At 42.2% G+C, this 24,532-nt stretch overlaps 1 long non-coding RNA gene across 1 annotated transcript; it reads left to right on the top strand.

Annotated features, from left to right (window-relative positions):
* Window positions 1–2,993: 2,993 nt before the first annotated feature.
* Window positions 2,994–6,614, top strand: LOC120959923 (uncharacterized). The gene is made up of 4 exons (XR_007452593.1): window positions 2,994–3,395; window positions 3,960–4,057; window positions 4,122–4,418; window positions 4,581–6,614. It is a non-coding gene; the product is annotated as an uncharacterized LOC120959923 (long non-coding RNA).
* Window positions 6,615–24,532: the final 17,918 nt, after the last annotated feature.

The following is a 24,532-nucleotide window of genomic DNA, read 5'->3' on the forward strand; positions in this document are numbered from 1 at the left end:
TCATTTGCGCGATAAGAAATTGCGCGTCCTTGGCTGTTGGGGGCGAGCCCTCTGGTGATTTGACGCTGGCGGAGTAAACAAAACAATCGAACAACCGCTCCGTGTGGATCAGGTGATATCCAGGAAGGGGGGGAGGCAACGATGTAATGTGGTGCAAATAATTAATGTGTTCGATAATATTGTGCTCACGGCAGATGCCGATACACAAACCGAAGCAGTAATGCCTTTGGTTGGTTTGGTTTGTTTGAAATATTAAAACTTTTTTTTTTTTGAAATATTTTACTCTAAAGAAACGGATCGCTCACATACACTTACACACACACACACTCCCGGAAAGAAAGGTAGTAAATCTTCTGTTAATAGAATGCGCCGCCGGGGCCGAAATGCGATCCGTCATGTGCGGTATTAGATGTTGTTCAGGTTCCATTTATCATCTAATTAAAGTTCTCGCTCTCTCTCTCTCTCTCGGTGGCGCCACATTTTTCCGTGGAGGTTTGAAGCGAGTGTGTTGGAAATTTTGTCAGCGTCGGCTTTACGCCAGGGGCCGATACATTCTTCGTTGGTTTCGGTTTTCCCTGCCGAAAATATTTCCATAAATCACGGGTTTGTTTTATCGTGTCATGTGAGCTATAGAGCGTGCTGTACTGGGACTAGCGAGCAAGAATTATGCCCGAAGCACACAATTAGTCATTGGAGATGAGATTTTTTTCCTGCTTGAAACTCCCAATTGCTCTTCAATGTTTAGTGCGATATTTAAACGGTGCTTCAAAACGATTTATAAAGTATGTTCAAATTTCAATAATTTCAATAATGGATTTTCTTCATCATTGTTAGATGGATTAATGGGAATTCAATTCTTGTATAATTTTTGTGGAAAAGTGAACTCCAAATTGAAACAAGACGAACAAATATAAACAACTTAAGAATGACGAAAGTTATGCAAGGAATGTAGACAGATTCTCAAAAAAGTGTGCCAACATCTATCATTAATGTACAACAGCGCTTGCGTTATACTAATCAATTTGTAGCAAATTTGTGAATTTGTAATCCGTTCCTCAGGGTCGTCTTAAGGATTTTCTTTATTCCCATCCTGCTTCCTAGCCTATCAAAAGACCTCTGCACCATTCCATACACTAAAAACGCGCTGCAGATAGTTGTAGTTGTCGATTAGACCAAGACGAAACCGGGTGAAGTAGAGCGAACGCGACGGACCAACGGCAACGGCGACGACGCATACATTAAATTAAAATATCATCCAAACAGACAACTTTTCCGTACAGGCGTAAAATCTACACACCAAGCCCAGTTCAACTTCTGCGCTCACCCCAAAAGATCCGGAACCGCCGGCATCATCATTGCTACCGGTGCTAGGGTGCCGCATTCAGTTGTCCGCATTCTTGCTCGGAGGAGCTGGCCCGTATTGCGGGCGCCCATGCCCACGACATTCATTCACATACACAACCGCTTTTGATGGGTTCTTCCGATGATGCCGTATCGATTCCTGAACCCATCCATCCACGGCGACGGTTGGCAGCAGGGCAAAATAAAATTTATGTAAACGGAATGTAAATATCGCAGTTTTTGAGCGGGAGGACGGGGGTAGGGGAATTGTACCGGTGTTTGGAGTTTTATGCGGGAACCGCCTTGTATGCGTACGCATTCCGTCAGGGACAAAGGAATAGCACTATCTCCACCCCATGCGGCAGTGAAAGTGAACCGTAAAATAGGGAGTGGAAAAAAAGGGAACCTTCCACGGCGAGGGAACCCAGGGACGAACCAGATTATTGTAAATGTATTGAAATTTATGGTTTTTAATTTTGAAACATTTTTCCACTGGTTTGGTGTAGTCCGCACTGAGCATTGGGCAGGGAATGCCGTAAAAGACTTAATTCTTTGTTCCCGGGGTTTTTTTCCGTGTGTTGATGTTGGTTCCACTTCACCACACATTGTGGAGTGGTTTTTATTTACCTTGAACCGGGGGACTTAGAATACAGATTACAGGAACATTGGGATGGGAAATTTGTCCTACAGGAAGTATTTCTACAGGAAGAGAAAGCAATGAAGCGAATGTGAAAATGGGCATCTTTTAACAGTTGTTGATAATTTCCCGGGAGACTTTATCGCCTCAGGTTACTGCCTGGAATTTGATGTCCAGATGTAATTCCAATTTCATCACACATGAATATTCTCTGAAAAAATCTTTCAATTATTAATAACATTTCAAACGCGCACAGGTCTACCACCTTTATTGTTTATCATTAGCGGTTGACCAATGTCATGAATTCCAGTATCCTAAAAATATTGTAATCTTATAGGAAATCTTAACCAATGATCTATCATTGATTAGAAATTCCTATCATTATAAATATCTTCTTTCGTTTTACGTCTTGTTCATACACTGTAAAAATTCGATTGGAAATGATCGATTTAAGGGCATAAACTACAATTGTGTTTTTAACTAACTTGCGTACCTTGAAGTATGTACGATCATTTTTAGAACTAATAAACATGAGGGTTTTGCTTTTTATTTTATATTACCCTACCAGCAAACAGTGAACCAGGTGAGCCAAAACTTTCTTTCCAACGAGGTTCCAACCTTACCGCAGGAGTAAAAATCTCCCACAGAATTCCACCTTCATCCCACCCGACCGAGGAATTTGCTTGGCCCGAATTTCAATTAAAATCCTAATAAATCAACATGACGGCCAAAAACCTTTGCCGTCGCAAGCACAAAACATTGCAAAGACCCTTATCCTGTGGGATGCATGTCAAGCTAGTAATTGTAACAAAAGAAAAAGAATCCCGGGACTAAAAATACCTCCGCCATAATCGCCGCCGAAAACCACCGAAGAAAGAAGAAGTTAAAAAGTCCTTCCTTGGCAGAGTGGTTGATGTCAGAGTTTTCTGACTGCGCTGAAGTTGGTTCGAAATTTTTCGGTTTGATTAAAAGCAAACGATCGATAGAAGGGGTGGATGGGCGAAGAGGCGTGGGGCTTACTGAGGTCGTTCAGTGCTTATCGATCAATCCGGCGAACACGCTGAACAGTAGTGTGTACACGTTCCTGTTTAAAACTTGATCTATTGCTTTCTTATCGGGATGATGGCAAAAAATCGGGAGCGCCTTGCAAAAAATGGAATCAAAAGCCCATCGATGCGGAGGAATGGAAGAACGGTAGACACTGGAAGTGGATCAAAGCGTTTCGAGTGTTGGAGCGTACCACGTTCGCCTGGGTGAAGATGTTGTCAGAGAGCTTGATGGTTCGCGCAGTAGGCGGCAAACTGCTCCAAAGCAGTATACTGGTGCTAGACCACAAAGAATAAAACCGCAAAACACACACACACACCCAAAGAGAGGACAGAAATGGAGGACTTCACAATCTCGTCCTTACGGAGAAGTAAGTGTTTATTTCCCGTCCCCAAAACAAAACCAGCGTTTGGCAGAGGGATAGAATGTATTGATTCGCCCGTTGGTACCTAACAGGAAAGAACGCACAGGACGGCCTAGTGCGTTCTTCCCTGTTTTTTGCCGAGCCTTTGCTTTGATGTGTGTATTAGCACATTACAAGACGGAGTAGGGCGACATGGCCGTCGTTTCGGTTCCAGTGAAGTGTGCAAGATAAGAAAATGCGGTTGTTGGAAACTCTCCTGCAGGGTAGGAGGCTAAAAACGAAAAAAATACACACAGCAAGATTTGACAGCTTCGGTGCCTGTTAAGGACCATTTTCCAACACATAAAGCAGCGCAGCAGTAGCAGCAGTGGTAGGCCTCGCTTTTACCACATCTCTGTACGGGAGCAGTGGCGTAGCTCTGTGGTTTTTGTTTGAGGTTTCCTTTTACTGCCGCGTTGGAAGATTGTAAATAAATCAAACGCGTGATTTATTTCGTGCGCAGCGTAAAACCGTAATCAGATTGAAATCGGGCAGTTAATTATACTTTTATTTCTACTCTCTTCTTCCTAGGACGATTTCGACGGAGGGCTTGTTAGCGATGGAAGCAGACCATCGTAGCTTGCTGGTGATATCGCACTGGAAGGAAGGTGTCGAGAGCTGTCAGATCTGTAAGTAGAGTGTAATTTCCAGCAGAAAAAGCTATTTCTATCTTTAGAAAACATCTCTTTGTAGGTGGAGGACGCCACAGTATGGTCTTTGTTATCAGCTGGGTGTAAAATTTCGCCCTCTCTTCCTGCCTCACGACACCTGTCAGCCGTCAAACGAACCGGTGTGGACTTGTTTTGCAATCCAGCCAAAGGCTCCTAACGGCCTTGTCCAGATCGTTCCAGTTTGAGGTGGCTTGTTGTCGCCCTAGAATCTTATCAATCCTGTCCACTAACTGTGCGGGTGTGTGTGTGTGTGCTTTTGATGGAGCCATGCAGGCTTGTTTACGGAGCTGATTAGATGCATCTTTATTATCGCGCAATGGTACAATGTTGTTTCTCCTACGAGTTTCTGTCATCGACACGTTACTTTTCCTCGGGAAGGTGGGAAGAAAGCAATGATCGTTGACGATAAGACTCTGCTTATTGTGTCTACAAGAGTATGACAGTTTTTAATCAATCTGTTTTTTTGCTTCTTTCGTTCAAGTGTTTATGGTGTTGTTTGAAGGTGAACTACCTGCTTGCCTAATCACCTTGCTCAACAGGAAGCACAGGTAAGTTTTTTTCCCTTCGCCGTTACGACCTTCTTTATCCAAAACAAGCTCGATGTCAAACTAATGGCAACTGGTGCTGCTGCTCATTGGCTGAGGGTTCGAGTGGTGTCAAATCGATCGAACAAATCAGTCCTATACGTTGTCGACGTATGTACCTACTTACCTGTTCCCTTCGTTCCTATCGCATAATTCAACCAGATTACACCTGATCGATATGATGATCGATCGGAACAAACAACTCGTAAGGGGTTTAATGTTTGATGAGTGAGGGAATCGAAACTGGTAGACAAATAGAGTCCCAAAAATGTACCTTTTCTTTCGCCACGGGTAAGGGTCTGGCTAGTCGGGATCAGAACGATAGCTCGTTTTACGATAATTACTATCTAATTGTTTGGCTAAAGGTCGACTAAAGATGGCCGGTTGCATCAATCAATCAACGAATCAATCATCTAGCGAGGGGACTAGGCTGTAATTAAGCTTTCGACAGCGTGATATCTACCGTGTAGATGATGTATTTCTTTTTTAAAAAGGCATGTCAGTCCCTCAGTTGTTGAATTAGGCTCACAAGCTTCCGCAGTGCAACAATTATTGATGTATTAAGAAATTTTGCAACATCTGTTTGACAAATTCAACCCTGCTTATTGGAAGACGTTATCTTGTTAACCACTTTCTACTTCCTGGTTTTATGCACGTTTAAAACCACTGTAAACACATTCAACTCCAAACGAAGCGGTTTGGTCCCCTGGTCCGATAAACCTGTTCCACGAGAGTTGAACACGATTCGCCCCGGTTTTAAAAAGGCAAATATTATTGCTCGGCCGGGGCAAATCCATTGTCTCCTGTTGCTGTTTGCTTCCCATTTAAGCGCGACGATTGTTTTGTCGAGCGAACTGTCTCGAGTGGCGTTACCCCGTTGCGCTATCAGCCCGTTGTTGGTCGTTGGTTGCATTAAACAATTCTACCTTCCTACCTACCTACCGTCCCTGCTTGTTGCATAATAGTCTGTTTCATGGCAGTGGAAAGGGTCGCTGGAAGGGGTAAAACCTGACCTACCTATCTACCCCGGATAATGTTCTCGCCGCGTGGTGGAAGAGCCAGTTGAAGCTTATCAGTTTTCCCTCGATGCGGCCAAGGAAGTTGTCCACTGGTGCACTCGAGATGCTCGAGCACCGTACAGTGTGTGTCTACGTATGTTTGGTGGTGGTGGTGGTTGGTGTGTAATCATCATGTGGACGACACTCGAGAGTGCTAGTAGTCTCCCGTATCGGTGTAACACTTGTTTGCCGTCCCGAAGCGTAAACAAACCAAAGTGTTTTCCAACCGATTACATGATGATAAGTGTAACGAAACGGTGCATGCCTAATCCTTTCTTTGCCCTTCCCCCTGACATGCGGTACGTTGATCTCTTGTGTACTTTTTTTTACTTTTTGTGGCTGAGAGGAACAAGTTCTACGGTTCTTGGGATGTAATACATAATTTGTTTAAATGCTCTTTCAAATTACTCAAATTAAGAATGATCTCTTAAGAATTTTGAAATCTGATTTCGTTTTTCATTTTCAGTTCATTTGCCATTATCTTACTATTTATTAAATTGTCTTAAAGCTTTAGTAATGACTGATATTTGTCCTATATCGGCTTAGCCTAGATAAGCCATTTTCTGGTGGACTTAGTACATACAAATTATCGAAATTTTTAAATATATAGTGCACATTAAGAGTCAAACATCAGCGCAAGGGACACTATTTACCCACTCCAAACATTATAAGTTAATCCGAGTTAACCAGACAGTGTCTTTCCGAAATGTTTATCATTTTCTCATATCCATATTCCATGCTGGCTATTATGGCTACCTTATAAGTTTTCGAATTTTTTACCGAAATTTTGAAGAAAATCTTCAAACGTAATATTGAGGAGCCGATGATGTGGGCAAGAGGATAGTGCAAGATAATTTCGAGGATTGGTATAATATCGCCTTGTAGGACATCGTTAATATTTTGTTGTTTTAAAAATGAGTTATGAGTTTTATTTAATATTGAATGAAGGTTCTTGAATATACTGTGTTGTTACTTCTCCAAAAAAGTGCATTTATTTATTGGAATCGTTTTTCGGAAGAATCGTTATTAAAAATAAACATTGAGCATTCAGTTTATTGACTTAATACTAGCATCTTATCATTAGAATGGCATAGCTTAGGGTTTATTGTTTTCAATATCCTGGAAATTGATCAACTTATTGGTGTTGCCGAACATCTCTGGGAATGTCTAGACGTAATTGGTTATTCGGTATAATCCATCAAGTGTTTTTTGGTATCGCGTTGGAGCTCTGGCCCTGTAATTGATACGCCTACACAGGGTGGTATTGGATTATCTGTAAAGTATAAGTAAAAGATTTTGAATATCTTTGTTAGTCTCAATTGAAGTAGAAATCTACCTAACATTCGAGGTATTATGTCTCAAGTGGCAAACTTCTTAGCTTATTTCGAAAGCAGATCTTTGAAATTGCACAAAAATCTTTTCTGTATGAAAAAAGCAGAATTGATTATGTCAAGATTCAGAATTAGCCAGATATTTATGATCTGCAAACATAAAATCAGAGTAATAATCTCATACTATTACAGGAAGATTCTTCTATTCTGATCCTCTCTGGTCCCGAATACTCGGCTGTAAATCCAACGAGACCAAGACGAAGGTGAGAAACACAATACAATATCCACATTGTGAAAAGCATCTTAACCCATTGCAGGACTTCGTAGAGCTGCAGAACAAACAGTGCTCTTCGTTCTGCTCCAGTTAAAAACATTGTCCATTGCCATACTCCTTCGGCTTTTATGGTTCGGAAATGCAGTACAATACACACCCTCATTCTTAGGACAAAATTCGCAACCAAGAAGAAATCCCCCACCGGGGAGGACACACCGGCCCCGGCATGGGAAGTAAAATGCTATAGTAATAATATGAAATCAACCTTACAAAAGCTACCTCTGCTCTCCAGTGTCCTTCCCTGGAGCGAGACACCGTAGCATCTTCCACGGGAATTCGAAGACACCCGCTCAACGCAGAGGCATTCAAAGACCTGTGAGCTCACGAGCGAAATCCCGTTTCTCTAACGCTTACGGCTCATGTATCTCCTGTTCCAGAACTGACAATCCGTTTTTTGTATTTTTCGTACGAAAATGTAAGTGTGATGTGAGAAAATTTATTTCTCGGAATAAAGCGTCCTCTCTAACCTCTCGTCGCCGTTGGAACAACGGGATGGATGGCCGTTGTAGCAACAAAGGAGGTTGGATTTGGATGGAGAAAAAAGGCCTCAAAACGTGGCTCACATTGCATTGTGTGCCGTATGCGTTCCGTACCCCCGTGCTGCCCGTGGGATGGGATGGGAATCCAATGAAATGGAAACAATCCTTCACGCTATGTCACGCTACCGGCCCTGTGTCACTTGTTTTTCGTGCGCTCGTCCTTGCTTTAATAAGAGCATCTCAGGGGTCCCTGAAGATGTTTTGAGCCGTGATCGCCTTTGCCTTTGCCTCTCAAAAGGGGCGAATAGAAGGGAGACATTAAGGGGAGACAACAAGAAGGACGAAAAGAAAAAAAAATCAAATCAAATCTTGTACGGATTATGATGGAAGCCCAAAAGCCCGTTCGCCTTGTGTTGAGCGTCATCCCCGGGGGTATTGAAATGGCTTCAAACGGATTCTTCGTGCCTTCTTGTACTGTTGTTTTCCTTTTCTTGTTGTACCATAGTGTTGGGGGTATATTTTTTAAAGCATATTCGTCGTCCCTCTGAATTCGTATGTGTGAATGAGAAAACAAGAACACAAATCAATGGCCCCCGTATAGAGGAAATTAAAAGCAGAGAGGAAAAAAATCACAATATAGTGAAAAAGAAAGGAAGCTCTCTTCACAGGTCGTTTCAGAAAGGTTCCTGTTCACACCTGTGCCATCATTTTGTGGCTCCTCCGGGGGAATGACGGTGGTTCCTTTTTTTTTTACTTTAGGTTACCTTTCCGTTTCACCCATTCTACCATTTTTCGGGATGGGAAAAGAATGAGCATGGTTCGAAACAACTTTAATTTATGTTTTCTTGCCTTCGCTCCTTTTCTTCTCCTCATTATTGAATCCTTCCCAATGATGTCCCTTTTTTATTTCCTTCTGTTCTGTTTTATTTATTTTTTGGCAACCCAACGAGGAAGATTTTTAGCCTCGATCGGATGCTACCGATAAGCTCCCGAACCTTTGAAATCCCATTTTACCGTTGCTGAGGTGCAAGAGGTGCAGTGTTTCTCGTTTTTCTTTAACGTAGAAAGATCGCACAAAAAGCAGCCTTTTCGATTCTCCCTTTTCTCGAAGGGTACAAGTGCAAACGGTGGCGATCGATCATATGCGAATTGATTGTTTCGTTCGACGGGCACAGGTTGCTGGGCCCGTGGTGTGCGCTACCTGCTGCTTACAATTTACAATTTCGGTTTCAAAGACGTTGACATGTTCGATCGGAGCCCAAAGTGATCCTTCATCAACCTGCGCATTAGCAAGGGTAACGAACGCATTTTGCGCGCAAGTGAAAGTTTGATCTTGCTGGGGGCATACCAGCTCGATTGTTCCATTCTAGCGCGGTGTGTGCACGCACCGGACTGTCATGGTGGATTAAATTTCACTCGCCGATCCGGGTCCGAAAATCGTCAAATTCTGCTGTATCGTTGGAGCGTGGCAAAGGTTTAGCTTTCTTTTGTTTGATTTTTGCAACGGATTTGGTTTTCTTGTAGTCGAATGAAGAAAGGTAACCTTGGGCGTGCTTTTTGTTCGGTCAGGGTTATTAGAGGGAGCTATCGAATGACAGGTCTTTACGATGCTTTATGAATTCGCTTGGACATTGTAAATATCGCTTTAAGGTGAAATGATGAAGGTGAACTATAAAATATCTGTTACAATAGGACATTTGCTTCAAGTTCCTTTTTGTTCAATTATCATTGCATGACCTTCAAATAATGCCCATATATTAGGACGTAGTCAACTATAGCATTACATAACAATACTTAAAGATCCTGTGTCCAGTTGTTTCTTGAGCATATTGAAATTGTTTTGTTTTTATATTTATTTGATAACATTCTTTATCCATGCTTCTTAACATTCATATCAATGCAAGCGAAAAGATTTGAATAAAGTTTCAGAAAAAGTAAGAATGGGTATAAATAAAGTTTTAGATCTAATTAAACAAAGGGATTTTACAACCGTAAGTTGGTTTGATTCTGGAGAATATTGATTGAATCATTGTTTTTCTTACTTTCATATGTTTTACCCCAGACGGTGTTGACATTTATTTGATTACATTCTTTATCCATGCTTCTTAACATTCATATCAATGCAAGCGAAAAGATTTAAATAAAGTTTCAGAAAAAGTAAGAATGGGTATAAATAAAGTTTTAGATCTAATTAAACAAAGGGATTTTACAACCGTAAGTTGGTTTGATTCTGGAGAATATTGATTGAATCATTGTTTTTCTTACTTTCATATGTTTTACCCCAGACGGTGTTGAACAGCACTGATGATCAGTATTGGGTAAAGTTCTGATATGCAATCCTAATGGGCAACGATTCACATTTGGTAGTCAGATATTCCAAGTAGCGATGGTTGCAATTAGTCACAACCTGGAGTCGATTCCGATCCGACTCTGAAAGGCAGGCTTGACAAGCATTATCCGGAGTCGTTCTGAATCACCCGGAGTCGTAGTCGTAGTCGTCCGAAGTCGGAATCGTCCGAAGTCGTAGTCGTTCTGAGCTGGAGTTATACGGAGTTGGAGTCGACGAGACTTGAGCTAAATTAATATGAGTAGAGTCTCATAATTACGGGAATTACAAATTACAAAAATATTTTTACACGACGATTTGTCTCGAGGTTTTTTGTATTCGTAGTCAAATTAAGTTAAGCAAAATATTATCTTAAAGGTAAGATACTGGAAATCTACACAAAACTTTATTCAGGGCACGCACATTACTCATGATTGTGGACTTAATTTCTAATGCTTTCCTTTAAAAAAGAATCGTTCTCTCTTCATGCCTAAACCTGTTTGCATAAAGTCCAATTTCATCTCATCTCTCAAACATTACATGCTTCGAGGTAAATTCCAAAACCACACCTAAACCGTCGCTGCCGTAAACGGAATTGGAAATGCTGCAAATATCCCAGAAGCTACTACCAAACCCCGCGTTCCTCGCGTAAGGCGCACCGGAATGACCACGTTCGAAACGTCTTCGCATCTGCCCCGATGCTCGCGGGCAAGTCCCTCCGCCGACGCGTTTGGATTTACGAAACGTTTTAATCAAATTATAGCTTCCTGGGGAATTGGTCAGATTAACTTTCGCGTCGCAAGGAGGGAAGTGGCCTCTGCTGTACTGGACGGAACTCGCAGCGCCATGAAACGATTACGGGATGATGAACTGAGATGGTGATGGGAGGGATGGATAAACTTTGTTTTTCCGGTGCTTTGTTCTTATGCCTCTTGTTTCGTTTTCCCCTGCTGTGGATGACGTTCGATGAGCTTGTCCTGTAAGTTGGATTCTCTAGAATGGGCAGGCTTGGCACCTTCTTGTAGGGCGGTAGACAGTGTTTTTCTTCAGCGTATCTTCATTAAGTCTCGTTTGTGTAATAATATTTGCTAACAATTTTAGGGGTGATGTGCCGTGTGACACTGGTTTACTGGGTCCGCTAGCTTTCCCCCAAGAGAGGCGATCCAAATAGTCCAATTGCCACAAAACCATTTTGAGCAGGCATAATGAAAATTATGATTTAGCTTTAGCCAGGATTAAACCACCGAGACTGTGGCGAGAAATCCATCCACCAAACAAAGGGAAGCCTTCATTTCCAGAGCCAGGAAAAACAAACACAAGGAACAAGTACAAACACGTGTCATAAACCATCCTAGAGGAACAAAGAAATGCGCTCTATGGTTTGGGGCGAAATTCAGGAATAGGTTCAGCCATTTTTGCAATTTCTCTTACAGCCCAGCTTCTTCCGCCAGCATTCTACTGGGAAATCTTCGTACCGCACTGCCACGGTCACGCTGAGCTTTCATTTCATCCTTGTTTTGCCTGCCTGGTGTTGTAAAAATGGATTTCAGATCGTTTACCGAAATCGTTGCATGAAGTGACGGTGCTAACTGAGTAGGTAGAGGAAAGAAAGTAAAAAAACTCAGCGAAAAGATAGGAATACCTCTTGGAAAAAGAAACACAACGTGCTTCCGGGGAAAAAAATAGGAAATTTGATTAAAATTTAAATCATCTTCACTTTCTTCGTTCCGCGTTGATGAAGGGGCTCGTTGCTAGAAAGGCCATCGAAACCACGGAGGAGCTATAGCTAGGAAGAAACAAGTTAATTCACAAACTGCCTCCTTCTCCGAAAGGATCTGTTCTGTGTATTGTTTTTTTTTCCTTTTCCGGTCAGTTCTATTTTTTTCTCCTCCTTTCTGCTGTAGAAATTGCGACCGATTTTCTGCAACTCGCCACGATCGCTTGAGTAGTTGAGTTGGAGTTGGAGCGCTGGAGTAGGCCGTTTGTGTTGCAGTTTGGAGCGATTGTTCATTTTCAACGAGGATTAACTGCTGATGATTTGATGTGATGGTGGTGGTGGAAAATCGTTCATAGTGTAATTTATTTTGTCTTTTCTAGTCCTCCCTGATTGAGAGCTGATAAGTTTCGACTTGCACACTCCCAACATTACCTTTTTGGTACGAGTTTTTTGGGTTTGTTTGCTGTGAATGTGCGATGAATTCATCGTCATCGGTCCTTCTCGATATAACGAATATATTTTACGCGAAGATGAGTTTCAGTTTCTAAATCACACTTTATTGGATTGATGGTTGGGAGTGAGTTCTCTATTTCGTTCGTTCTCGTCACACTTTCCTTCCGGTGGTAAGTTTCCTATCGCAAAACCCATCGATCTATTGGAAGCTGTTTGGCGGAGTTTTTTTTTGATAAGAAAAGTGATTTCGTGTCGTAATGGGATGGATTTATGTGCGTTGTTCGAGTTGATGAAAAATGTACATTAATTTCGATTGAGATTGTTTTTCCCAACTAAAAAAATGACCTTTTGTTTGGAGTTTGAAATTTTATTTTGGAGATCAATCGTTGTATGACTGTATGAGGATTTAGTAAATTTAGGATCGGAACCTATAGAGACAAAATAAATAAAATAATTATGTCATAAGGATAAGACATAATTCTTTTATTTTTATTATTCGAATTATTCATCATTTAGTATTATTTCTTTTACAGTTCAATTTGAAATATTTGATTTTATCTGACAGACAATATTTGAGACTCATTTATTTTGTTTCATAAACATTTTCCCTTCTGAGATTGTTCGGAGTGATGGAAAAGCGACACGTGGAGTAGAAAAAAAAACATCGTAACGACGTCCCTAATCAGTTCAACCACACTCCACGCATGAAAACACCGGTGTACGTGAAGTGCATCATTACACAATGGTGGCAACGAGAGAATGAAGCGCCAATAGTAAGCAGCTAATCGTTCTATAATTAAAGTCGCATAAAAGATCAGGTCAGGTTAGCTCGCTGCTGTTACGCAGCTGCTACCAAGTTGCAGTTGCAAGTTGCAAAACATAACCCAAAACAAAAAAAAAGAAAAGAATAACCCCTTAAATGGATGCCCGCGGGAAACGGCTGCCCGATTATCGAATGTGGAAGCCTCCACTACTCCGCTCCGAAGAGGAACACATCGTGTGATAGGAGCAAATAAAGTAGCACACACACAAAAAAATAAAACAGCACGCTAGAACGAATAGCTCTTTTCCCATCGATTTAACACTCGCAGCGTGCCTAAGGGCAGGGCAAGCGGTCGCATGGCTGCTGCTGGTGATGAGCTGTGAGAAAATTTCTCACCCACGGAGGAAAACCAATTGTCTGCTGCCGGTGAGGAATGTGGTGCAGAATTCACCCTGCCCGGAGAGCGGCGGACAAGAGGATGTGGACAAGAATTTCCCTTTTGCGAGCGGCGCAGACACTGGACGCCGGTGCAAAAGGCAGTGTTTATTTACGTAATGGTCGCTACATTTCATGGAAGGTTAAGCAGCTTAAACTGTTGACATTGAGATGATTTGATTTCTTCTGGCGGAAACGAGCCCCGGTGGTTGGTGGGCGATGTGGGTTTCGCCGACACGCTGTTGCGGTTCAGTGGTCAGTTATTTTAACGACAGTGATGCGGGTTGCTGCATGGCGGCTGGTGCCGGTTTGCTGGAACTGTGTCTGAATTGTGTTTGCATATGATTGTTAAAATCGTTCATCATCAATTATGATGGCGAGGTGGCGTGGTGTGGCGGGTTTGGATGCTTGTTGCATTATTTCTACCACAAAAAAAAACAAAAACTGTCTTCACACAACTCCGTGTTTGAATTCCCATCAAGCGAATAAGGCGTTATTGATATTACTTAGTCGACAATGTATCGTATATAATGTTTGTTTATACTGTTGGAGTGAATTTGCACTGAAAAATGCATTCTAATTCTCCACAACAGTAGGTGACAGGCAAACCATTGATGTATATTAATGGCTATCTTTATAATTTGTTTTAATTTTTAGAATCAGCTCGATTATTTATCATAACTGACTTTTTTGTTATTGTTTGATGTATCATCCGCAAGCTATTAATGGGGCCCTTTCCGTTGTTCGTAGGCTGAAATTTCAGCCTGTCAGCTGTTTGCATTGTATAGCAGTTTTCGAGCAGCATCTAAGTGAGTATAATATACAGGTGGGCTTATCCCAAGGTCTATGAATTTAGAAGGCTGATTTTTATCGCTTCTGCTTCTGAATGAAGATTGTAAGAGTGTTTTGAGTATTCGTCAAGCCTCAAAAAAGCTTGTTTGAGCAAAAGTCAAAAAGTGATGTTCAAAATTGGTTATAAAAAATGATATGAGACCACCTGGACTACATACACTTTGATTCTATATTCTCTTCTCTTATCTCTTTAATCCACCTTGGGATAAATGTAAACAAACCCGTGTTTTCGAGCAGGTACTCGAATCTAATTCTAGCTTTGTGGCTAGAATAATCTAGACTGTGTGGTTTTGTATGGAGTGTTTACATGATTTCAGCCTCCAACTGTCAAACTCCATACAAAAAACTGACTAGAATCGTGAAGGGCCCCAATAATCTTTAATTTTATAATTTAAGCCAAATAAAACAGCACTGGCTTTGTGATGTTTTAACAGTATTTACAGATGTTTGTTTCACTGTTTCGAAGATCTGTTTTTGCGATCCACGTGGAAGAATTATGTAAAAAAGGTCTTTTTAACGATTCAAACATTATTTTATACAATTATTTGTTCTTCGTTGACACTATTTATTAACACTGCTGAACACCAAGGTTTTCAAATCTTGACATTTGAAACGTATAAACATACGAAATGCAAACATGTATTTTTCTACCAAATCCACCAATTGCAGGAAAGTGAGTAATAATCTGATTCGAACGATTAATAAAAATGGTTCCCCTTTTCATTGAGAATATTCTCGAATGTGGGAAAAGAGGATAATAATGAAGTATCGAGCTAGAACTCGAAACGAAAGGCTTTTCGGTAGACTCTACAGACGTATGTTTAATAACATCATTTATATTAAGCTCAACAAATTTGATATCGGACAAACCTGGCTCTATTTGATTAATTTTTAAATGCCTTAATTTAATTGATATGTTTGATTTTTCGGAAACAACTGATTTTTTGTGGTGATCATCTTATGCGTAGTAATTGAAATTAAATTCCCTTTTAAATTTTCCCGATCCAAACAACTGTCCAAAAGCAATATAGCTATAAATGCTGGAATACCCAAGAGAACATTTTTGCACAATTATTTAACAATCATTATCAACTACCTACTAGTGCGTTCGTCCATTGGCATATACATTGTACCCAAACAATGATGGCTTGTACCCATCATAAATACATACATCAAAGACCCTTTTTGTTTGTATCCAGTTATTACATTGTATGATTTATTGAATCCCTGAATCCAGTATGCAGTTGGCACCATGGTACTCTCATGCCCTCCGATATCCTTTCCGCGTGTCCTGCGGAACAGTTTCGCTAGTAGCGAATTGCTCACAAAAAACACCCTCTAAGCGTACCCAACTTTGACACAATGTTGTAAAAGAGGTCGTCGTGCGGAAATTTAAATTACAAATAGCACACCAATCGGTTGATGGGGTGTACACACAGTTGTCTTTCTTGCGTGGCTCCCGGCTGGTGTTGGTTGTTTCGGTTCTGAAGCCCTTTTCCCAACCACCACCAGTGCCGCTTCTGTTGCGGTTGTGCATCACAACAGTCGGACAGGGAATATGAAGAATGTACGGATTGGAAGTAAATTCATGACCGAATCAGCAATTCAAAAGTGCGGCTCCTCGGTGCGCTGGCCACCGAGCGGACAGTGGCACCGGACGACAAGTGGACAACCACTTACGATTTCGTGCCCATAAACGACCGACCGGAACGACCGGTCGTGTGGCGGTTGCGGTAGTTTTGATCTAAAATTTTGATGTAATTCATTTAAGCTGCAGCAAAACAGTGCTGATAGCTACATTGTTGCAAGCAGCCGGGCGGAGTGAAATCGCATGCAGTCGATGGTTGAGCGAAGAACGGACGGGTTGTTGCTGTGATTTTATGACGACGCACACGAATGCCGTGGTACTGATCGAACCTTCGGGGCATCGTTAAATTAACGGTACGGACACAGACACACACACACACTCTCTACAGGGATGGGGAGCTTGCTGCATTATTGAATTAACAGACAGACACGGTTAAAATGACTGTGCGCGGGCGCGGAAAGAAAATAGTGTTCGACGCCCATTTGTGGCAAAAGTTAAATGACAGCTGGTGCAGCTGAAGGGTGAATCACTTCGAACGATTTCCACTGTGGAGCCTTTTCTGATTGCCGTTAGCCGTTCTGCAACCGATTGGGAAATGGATGGGCCTGGGTCTAATTTTCAATTAGAGATGAGAAGGAAACGTAGGGTGTTGGGGATTTTTTTTCATCGGTACTTTGCCGATGAGACATTGTTTCAATTGCGTTTCAATACATGTAACGTTACAGGGAAACGGGACAGTGGAATTGCGGATTTTATGATGATGGTTTTAGCTTCTATTTCATTTCGCGGATTGATTTTGTTACTGTGTGTTACGGGTATGTTTTATTCATCGATGCCTGTCTGCGCCCTGAAATGTGTCATCGTTAATCAAACGTCTTCAGGCGTGCTTTCCTTGAGTTTTTTTTTTGAAACTTGAAGTTCCTTTTGCAGCTAATTTCTTATCAGAAACCAAAGTGGCTGGAAAACAAGTTAAATAAACGGAACTAGGATATTAACTTGAAAAAGCAATTTAACTTTTACTCGATGAAGATTACCTAATCTTAGTGATATCGTACGATTACCTCTTCATGATTTGCTTTTTTATAGGTTTAATAAGGGTCCTTACACCAATATCAACAGTTTGTATGGTGATACGAGCTTTCCTAAGAAACAAAATTGAGAACTCTATGATATTCCTACTTATTTAATACATACACAATCTCTCAAATTTTAACGACTTTGTAGTTGGCATAGTTCTCTGAAGGACCTTTTCTTCTTTATGTAGTGTCTTACATGCAAAACTTATTTATTCTGATTCTGATTCTGATTCTGATACTGAATAACGGATCGTTAGTAGCAGTCCAAAGCCAATTTCAAACATAATATTAAAATATGATGAACAGTTGAGTCAATCTAAATCAATTTATTGACTATTTCAAGTTGGAAAAGATAGCTATTAGAAAAGATCGCATATCGCTTTATATTGCAACAGGCAATTGATAAAACATCGCACGAAAACGACAAAAATGAGCTGCTTAGCAGCGTTCAAACATAAAGCTGTAAAATTGACAAAAAATAAAGAATTATAAAGCATCGATGCGAACAAAAACGCTTCACGCGGCTGTTTGATAACTCCAACTGCTCAAATCGTTTCCATCGGAAAGGAAACATTTGTTCCAGCGCATTTCTCCCGTGTGCTGCTGCGGTAAGTTGTTCTAACTCTATTCACGCCAAAAAGGCAGCGACAAAACCCACGAGGCGGCGGCGGGGCAGCCAGTAAAATGGAAAGTTTTTGAGTTTGGCTGTTCACAGTTCGCTGTTTTCCTAGCTGCTTTTCCCGGGCAGCTCCCGCGTAGCGTTTTTTTCCAGCGCTCTGCAGTGCTTTTTACCGGCGTTGTGATATCTCCCAGCAAAACTTTCGCGCAGTACAAATTCGTTCAAACAGCTGACACGCTAGTTGTGCAACTTGTCCCAATGCATTGTCGGGCTGGTTCGTGTGCAGGAGTTTTGGAGAGAGAAAAAAAGACATCCTACCGAGCGTGTGCCTGCCGTGCTTTTGTTTTATGAACTTTTTAAGCATGTTTATTAAAAGTAAATTAAATTTTTCCCTCCCATGTCAACCGAACAAAAGCTGCACCCTGAAGCTCCGGGACGGCGACAGTGGGGAGGGGGTTTCGGACGTAAATTTAGCGTGTGCTTTAGCGCTCTTTCTCCCCACCAAGGGGTTTTGTGCTTGCTGTTCGGTGCCAAATACCGAAATACACACCGGTGGAAACATATGCTCTGCCAGCCTCAAACTCACACATACACACAGATAACAATCTGCAAAATGCTTAAGCACCATAGGGGAGTAGCATAAAATATGGTGAAACTTTTTACTAGCGCCTGGATAGGTTTTGCGCCGTATCCGGGGTTTGATTTTTGGGTTCTCACCCTAACTCCCCGTTCCCCTCCCCTCCCCCCCCCCCCCTTAGTTTCCAGTACCACTGGTTCATGAAAATGAGTCTCGGACTTTCGGGGGCCAGTTTGACCGCGAGCACATCCGTTTCTACCTCACCCGCTGCCGCTTTGATTGTTTGCAGTGAAACACATCAGCACAGAATTTGCAGCATTGTTTTTTCGTTTCTTCCAACTCCCCACGGCATAGGTTCGGTGTGATATTCGTATCCATTTTTTTTTTGGGGGGTTGTGACAGGAGAAAAAGGTGAACACGCGGCACGGGTTTTTGCACGACCTCCCAGGCAAAAAAAGCAGACAGGAAACAGATGCACTTGCACTAGTTTTGCCAAAGCTTCGGTGTGCCCGCGCACGGCAGCCACCGGTAGAAACAGTGTTACTTGTGTTCGCTGTGCTCGCTTCGTAGTTTGGAGTAAAAGTTTCACACTGTGAAAATTCATTTGTTCTCTTATCGAGCTGCGGGTGAGCAAGTGAAGATGTGCTGCTCGTGCTGCTGCTGCACTGTTAGAGTGAGTCAGTTTTTGTGTGTCGGTGAGTTGGCTGTTTGCAGAAAGGAACCTTCCGCAAAACTTCAGCCAAGGGGACAATAATGAACTGTCAAATGGGAACAAATAATAAAGTTATTTGATTTATCTTCCCTTGTGACCACCTGAGTCGCCCGGGAGGGATTGGGAGTTTATTGTCGCTTTGAGTGGAGTTCGCTCCAACCGAGTGATTTGAGTTGGCTAGACTGAGGAGGATCAAAGGAGGATCAGGAAGGAGGATAAAGATATGACACTTGCTGAATCTGTTTGAAGCAGTTAAAGGACAGTTTTTTGATGGCCTATGAAATGTTCTAGAAAAATAATATGTTTTACACAGCTTTAAAGTATGATTTGAATTAGTCTTGTTTTGACTCCGGAAAAATCCGAATCTCTAGTTCCGCGCGGTGTCGTAGTCGTCCGGAGTCGTCCGGAGTGGTTCGGAGTCGTCAGGAGTTCAGGTCGTTCAGAGTCGTCCTGAGTTGCCCGGAGTTGTTTGAAGTCGGAGTCGTCCGGAGTCGACCAGAGTTGGAGTCATTCGGAGTCGTCTAGAGTTGATCGGAATCAACCGGAATTCGAGTTAGCAACAGCAGCCGTTCAGAGCAATGTGCTTGTGAGCAGGCATTTATTTTTGTGGTGTTTTTTTGTCTTTCACTGTGCGCGTGTAATTCGTATACAGGCCATTGTTTCGAAGACTCCTACCTCCTAGACTCCGAACAACTCCGAACGATTCCGAACGGCTCCAGATGACTCTGACTACGAACGACTCCAGCCAATTCATGACAACTTCGAACGACTCCGGACAGCTCCGGACAATTCCGGATGACTCCAAACGACTCCGGCCAATTCCGAACGATTCCGAACGACTCTGGATAATGGTGGCTGGACTTAACTTCCGGAGTTGGTTTCAAAATTATCGGAGTCGACACCAGATTTCACAAACAAGTCACAAGTCACAAGTCACTTTTTCACAAACCTTTTGTAGCGGTATACAATTTTAACGACTCCAAGAAACCGTTAAATGAAATTAAAGCTGTATAAAAATTGGTATTTATTTATGAAACCTTAAATTTTTATCTAATTTTATTGTTGTTGAAATTTTAATACTTTTTCAAAGAAGTTCAATGTAAATTGAATGGTGTGATATGGAAACTATTTCAATTAAATGATGTATTTGATCATTTTAAGGACTTTTATGCCTTTAATCAAATATGCATATCTTTTCACGATGACGTAGATGGGTTTAAGCTGTCTTGCATACATACTGACACAACATTCCAATACCCTCACTGGTAAGACGAGCACTCTATTGCTCGGTGGAACAATTACAAGCAATTCACAGCTTCCCCACAACTCGTGCAGTGCCCGCCGGGAAGGTTCACACTTTTATGTACGGATAAAGTTTTATCTTATAAGGATAGATAGGGAAGCGAAAACAAAAAACATTACCGCTATCGGCGGTACCAAATTGATCGTTCGTTCGTTCGACGAACCGGGGGAGTCTGGGGCAATGCACACGCACAGCAGGCAAAATCGCCCGATGGGGGGGAGGAAGCACTCTGCTGGAAAAGACCAAAACAAAAACATACCAATAAAATCGAAAAACGGAAAAGTTTGCTGGAAGGAACCATCGTCCCTTGAGGGAACTCCGGGCTCTTCATCATCGTTATCGTGTTTGGATGCAGAGTCTTGTTGGAGAGGATGAGACAACGATGAGTGTGTAGTGCTCCCTGTGTGATTGGAGGGGGAGAATAGATAGAATCGATCAGATCAGCTTCCGGGCACTGAAGGATGGCTATTGGATTGATTCGACACTGTCTTAACGAACGTACTGCTTCCTTCTTTTCTTTTTGATGCCCGTTATTGTTGTTGTATCTGGTGCCTCCAGGAATTCAGGGAACAGCAATGGATAATATACGACGCTCGTTTACCGGCTCGTTACAGGCTCACATGTTCACCAAAGTGCCTCCGGGGGAGAGTTGGAACAGGATGCGATTGGAAGGTTAATCGTGCCATGTTTGCCGTAGTTATCTATGCGCTTTTCTCTCCTCCCCAGGACGCAAGCATATTCACAATCCACAATGGGTAAGGGAGAATGGGGAGAGATATAGGTCTTTGTTTTATCTTGACAATCCGCACTCTAGCGATATGGTTCAGGCAGACAATAGCGGGAAAGAAGTGAAGACTTTTTTCCTGTGTATTTTTCAAGAGCAAACGCACAAATAAGAAGGCACCGCAAGGAATTGGTACTCGACCAAGGATGCCCTCCTTCTTGAGCTGTAGTACCGTGTTTGTTTCTCTTTCTCAGCGTCTGCAGTGAACAGCAAGGAACGACCTTTCTACTGATGTTCCCATTCTTGCCGCACATAGCATCAGCAATCGGGAGGGTCGCACAAAGACCTGCCCCGAAGTAGTGCGAGCACAATAAGAGGATCATGTGCCGGTGCCTCCGCACCCGAGTGTGTACCGTATGCGTTTTGTCGAAGGGGACATAAATTTACCTTCAGGTGTAATTTGTCGCTCGTTGCGAAGATAAAACCCAAACACCACAACAATTGCGAATATCGCCGATGTGTCCCCGGTGGTAGGGGTACTTTCTTTTTTTTTCTATTCTGCTCTGTTCTGCTTCTCCGTCCCCGAGGGTTGTGGCGCACCTGGAATACGCAGAGTCCTTGCAGGTTCCAGAAGACGCAAAAGAATCCCGCTTTATGAGCACAATTAGATGAAAGCGAACCGGTGAATGGCCTTTCGAGAGTGAGCGGCACACCCGTCCTTACGATCCCGGTGAACCGTGTCCTCTCGGGGTTTGAGTGGCATGATCCGCAGCAGCAACAGCAGCAGCAGCAGCAGCAGGGAAAGCATGCAAGGTCAGAGAAGTGCAATTTATTTGCACGAATATTTAGAGCTTATGGCCTGTCAACGTGCTCGCATTGTTGAACGATACTTTATGTATATGTGCATTACTTTTGTGGTGTTTTGTTCGTTGAGGTTAGAAATGAAAACGGCGAAGGATACAAATTTATGTGCTTTTTTCTTGACGGATTCAATCTCGGGTTTTTCAGAGACCAACCCCGACCCGGGTGCTAATCGTCCTTTTTAGCGAACAAAGACGCACGTAAATAGTTTACATAGGAGCTAGGGAAATCCATCCTTTAATGGTTTATCCGGGGTTGGTCTCTTTGGTACCGCTCTATTACAATATTGATCCAGCTGTTTGTACTTGGTGTGTGAAATTAGCTGAAGCGAAATAGGAAAGAGGAAACCTTCTTTCCAATCAGCAGTTTAGCAATTATCGTTACAATCAGAAGTTACGATCCGGATGTGGATAAGCGCTATTAAAAGAATGAACGACTGTGAATAGGAACGGTTAACTTTTATTTCCTCGTTTTGGTTTTTGTTAATATCATGGCAAACATTGATATGTGGCATTGTTGGCTCGAAATCCAAATAAACTATTATTTTTCATTTTTGGTCAGAAAATTGTAGTTTTTTTCCTTTTTACGGTTTTAAATTCTCTTCATTTTCGGCACAAGTTTTGAAAAGATGATGAATGACCATGGACAATTCTTCTTCGGAATTGTTGCCTTTGTTTCAAAGGAAGACGCTTTGGTACGATAGCAATGCTTTGCAATAGAGTCCTTGCAACGGCCTCGATATTATTGTTATTATTATTTTATTACCACCATTCGTCCACCCGGCTTAACGAGCAGCTTTGAAAACTTAGTACAAATCTGATACAATATCAATCTTAAGTGAATAGTGTAAGAAATGATTTTCAGGGATTAGCTAGACCCTTGGAAGACTTTGTTTTTATTGAGTTGAGACTCGTGTTGAAATAAAAATACCTCGAAAACGTATTAAATTGTTTTATCATGGCCGGTAAAGGATATTGACCGAACCCAGCCGACTCCGATTCCCGTCGACTGCCATCGACTCCGGTTGATTCTGACTCCGGCGGACTCCGGACGACACCGGCTCCAATTCTGAACGACTCAAACTCAAGATGACTCCGGATGACTCCGATTCTGGATGACTTAGACTTCGACTACGGTTGCCTCTAACTCTGACTCCGACTTCGCACGACTCCGAAGGACTCCGGATGATTCCGAAGAGCTCCGGATAATGCTGGTCGAATCTATCTTCCGGAGTCGATTTCCGAAATTTTCAAAGTCGGACCGGAGTCCTCTCCGAGTTTTTGATTTTGATTTAGCTGTTACTGGAACATAGTTTTTTAGGTTCTAGTTTGAAAGGGTAAATATAACGAAATCGATCTCCAACAATCAATGGTTCTCATCTAGGCTTTAACCATCGCATTTCTTGAAAAAAATTATACACCTTGATACTGTCGTAACTTTTAATAGTATGTATTCAAATATCACTTAATTCATACTAACTTAATCATGTAAACCAAAACCAACTGCTCTTTAGAATGCTATCAATTTGTCTTCCAATAAATTATCTGTTTTAATGTTCTCCTCGTAAACCGTCAAGCTATTTCCACTACCAAAAGAAGTCTGGCCAAAAGGGAAGCAAAAGAAAAGAAAAAAGGGAAGAGAGAAAAGAAAGCACGATACACAAACCGCGCGCGTAATTATTAAATTTAAATGCAACAATTTCCTGTGCCGTACACGCACGTTTGCATAAATAGTCCGGGGATTCGGGACGGCGTAAAGTAAAACGGTTTTATTATACCCCGTGCTCGACCCTGCTCGATCATCGTTAACGATCATCGTACACGGATCGTGCTGCCAGAGTCTGGTAATGAGAGTCCAAAAAAGAAACAGTGGAAATAAAATTAAATTTAACGGATGTGCGTGCAACGGGTGAACGGCTTGTGCCGAAAAACGAAAAAAAAAAAAATCATACAAAACAAAATCACCGCAAAACGGCCATTCGAGTCAAAGCGTATGGCGGCCGTAGGGCTTCATTTAAATTAATATCTTTACGCTCCGCGATCCGGCTTTCCTCCCTGGATGGGTACGCGGACTGCATCTGCTTCTTGTTGTCTCACGCGTACGCCCGGCCCGGCCCGGTGTGTGTTGTTTACTCCCGTTTCCATCAGTAGGTAATGGGGTGATAGAGTAAGGATGTTGGGTTTTGTTGTTTGCGCTTTTTTTTGTACTTTCTTTCTCTTCCCACTGCTCTCCCGCTTTGAATATAAACAGAATGAAAAATAGGCAAAACATGAAACGAGAACTGCACTTCACAGACCAAAATCCGCCCGCAAACGAACAGACACAGAAATACTGGCGTTATAGAATCCATCCCGTTGAGCAGGAATCTGAAAAACCAACCCCATACGGAGGAAATTCATAAAAATGCACAAAAAGGGCCACATCGATGCGCCCAGCAAACGAAAAAGAGCATTACAACAGCAGCACCACCAAACGGGAGACAATAAGTGCGATGCACGAGGGGATGCAAGGGATGATGAGGGGGGGGAAAGAAAGATACTAGGTGGTACAACACAACACCACTCGACAAACAAGCAATAATGAAAGGGAACCCCGTGTGTCTCGCCGTGGCCATATTTCCATGCACCACCGGCAAAACATA

Source organism: Anopheles coluzzii, chromosome 3 (genome assembly GCF_943734685.1).
Source record: "Anopheles coluzzii chromosome 3, AcolN3, whole genome shotgun sequence".
Lineage (NCBI taxonomy): Eukaryota > Metazoa > Arthropoda > Insecta > Diptera > Culicidae > Anopheles > Anopheles coluzzii.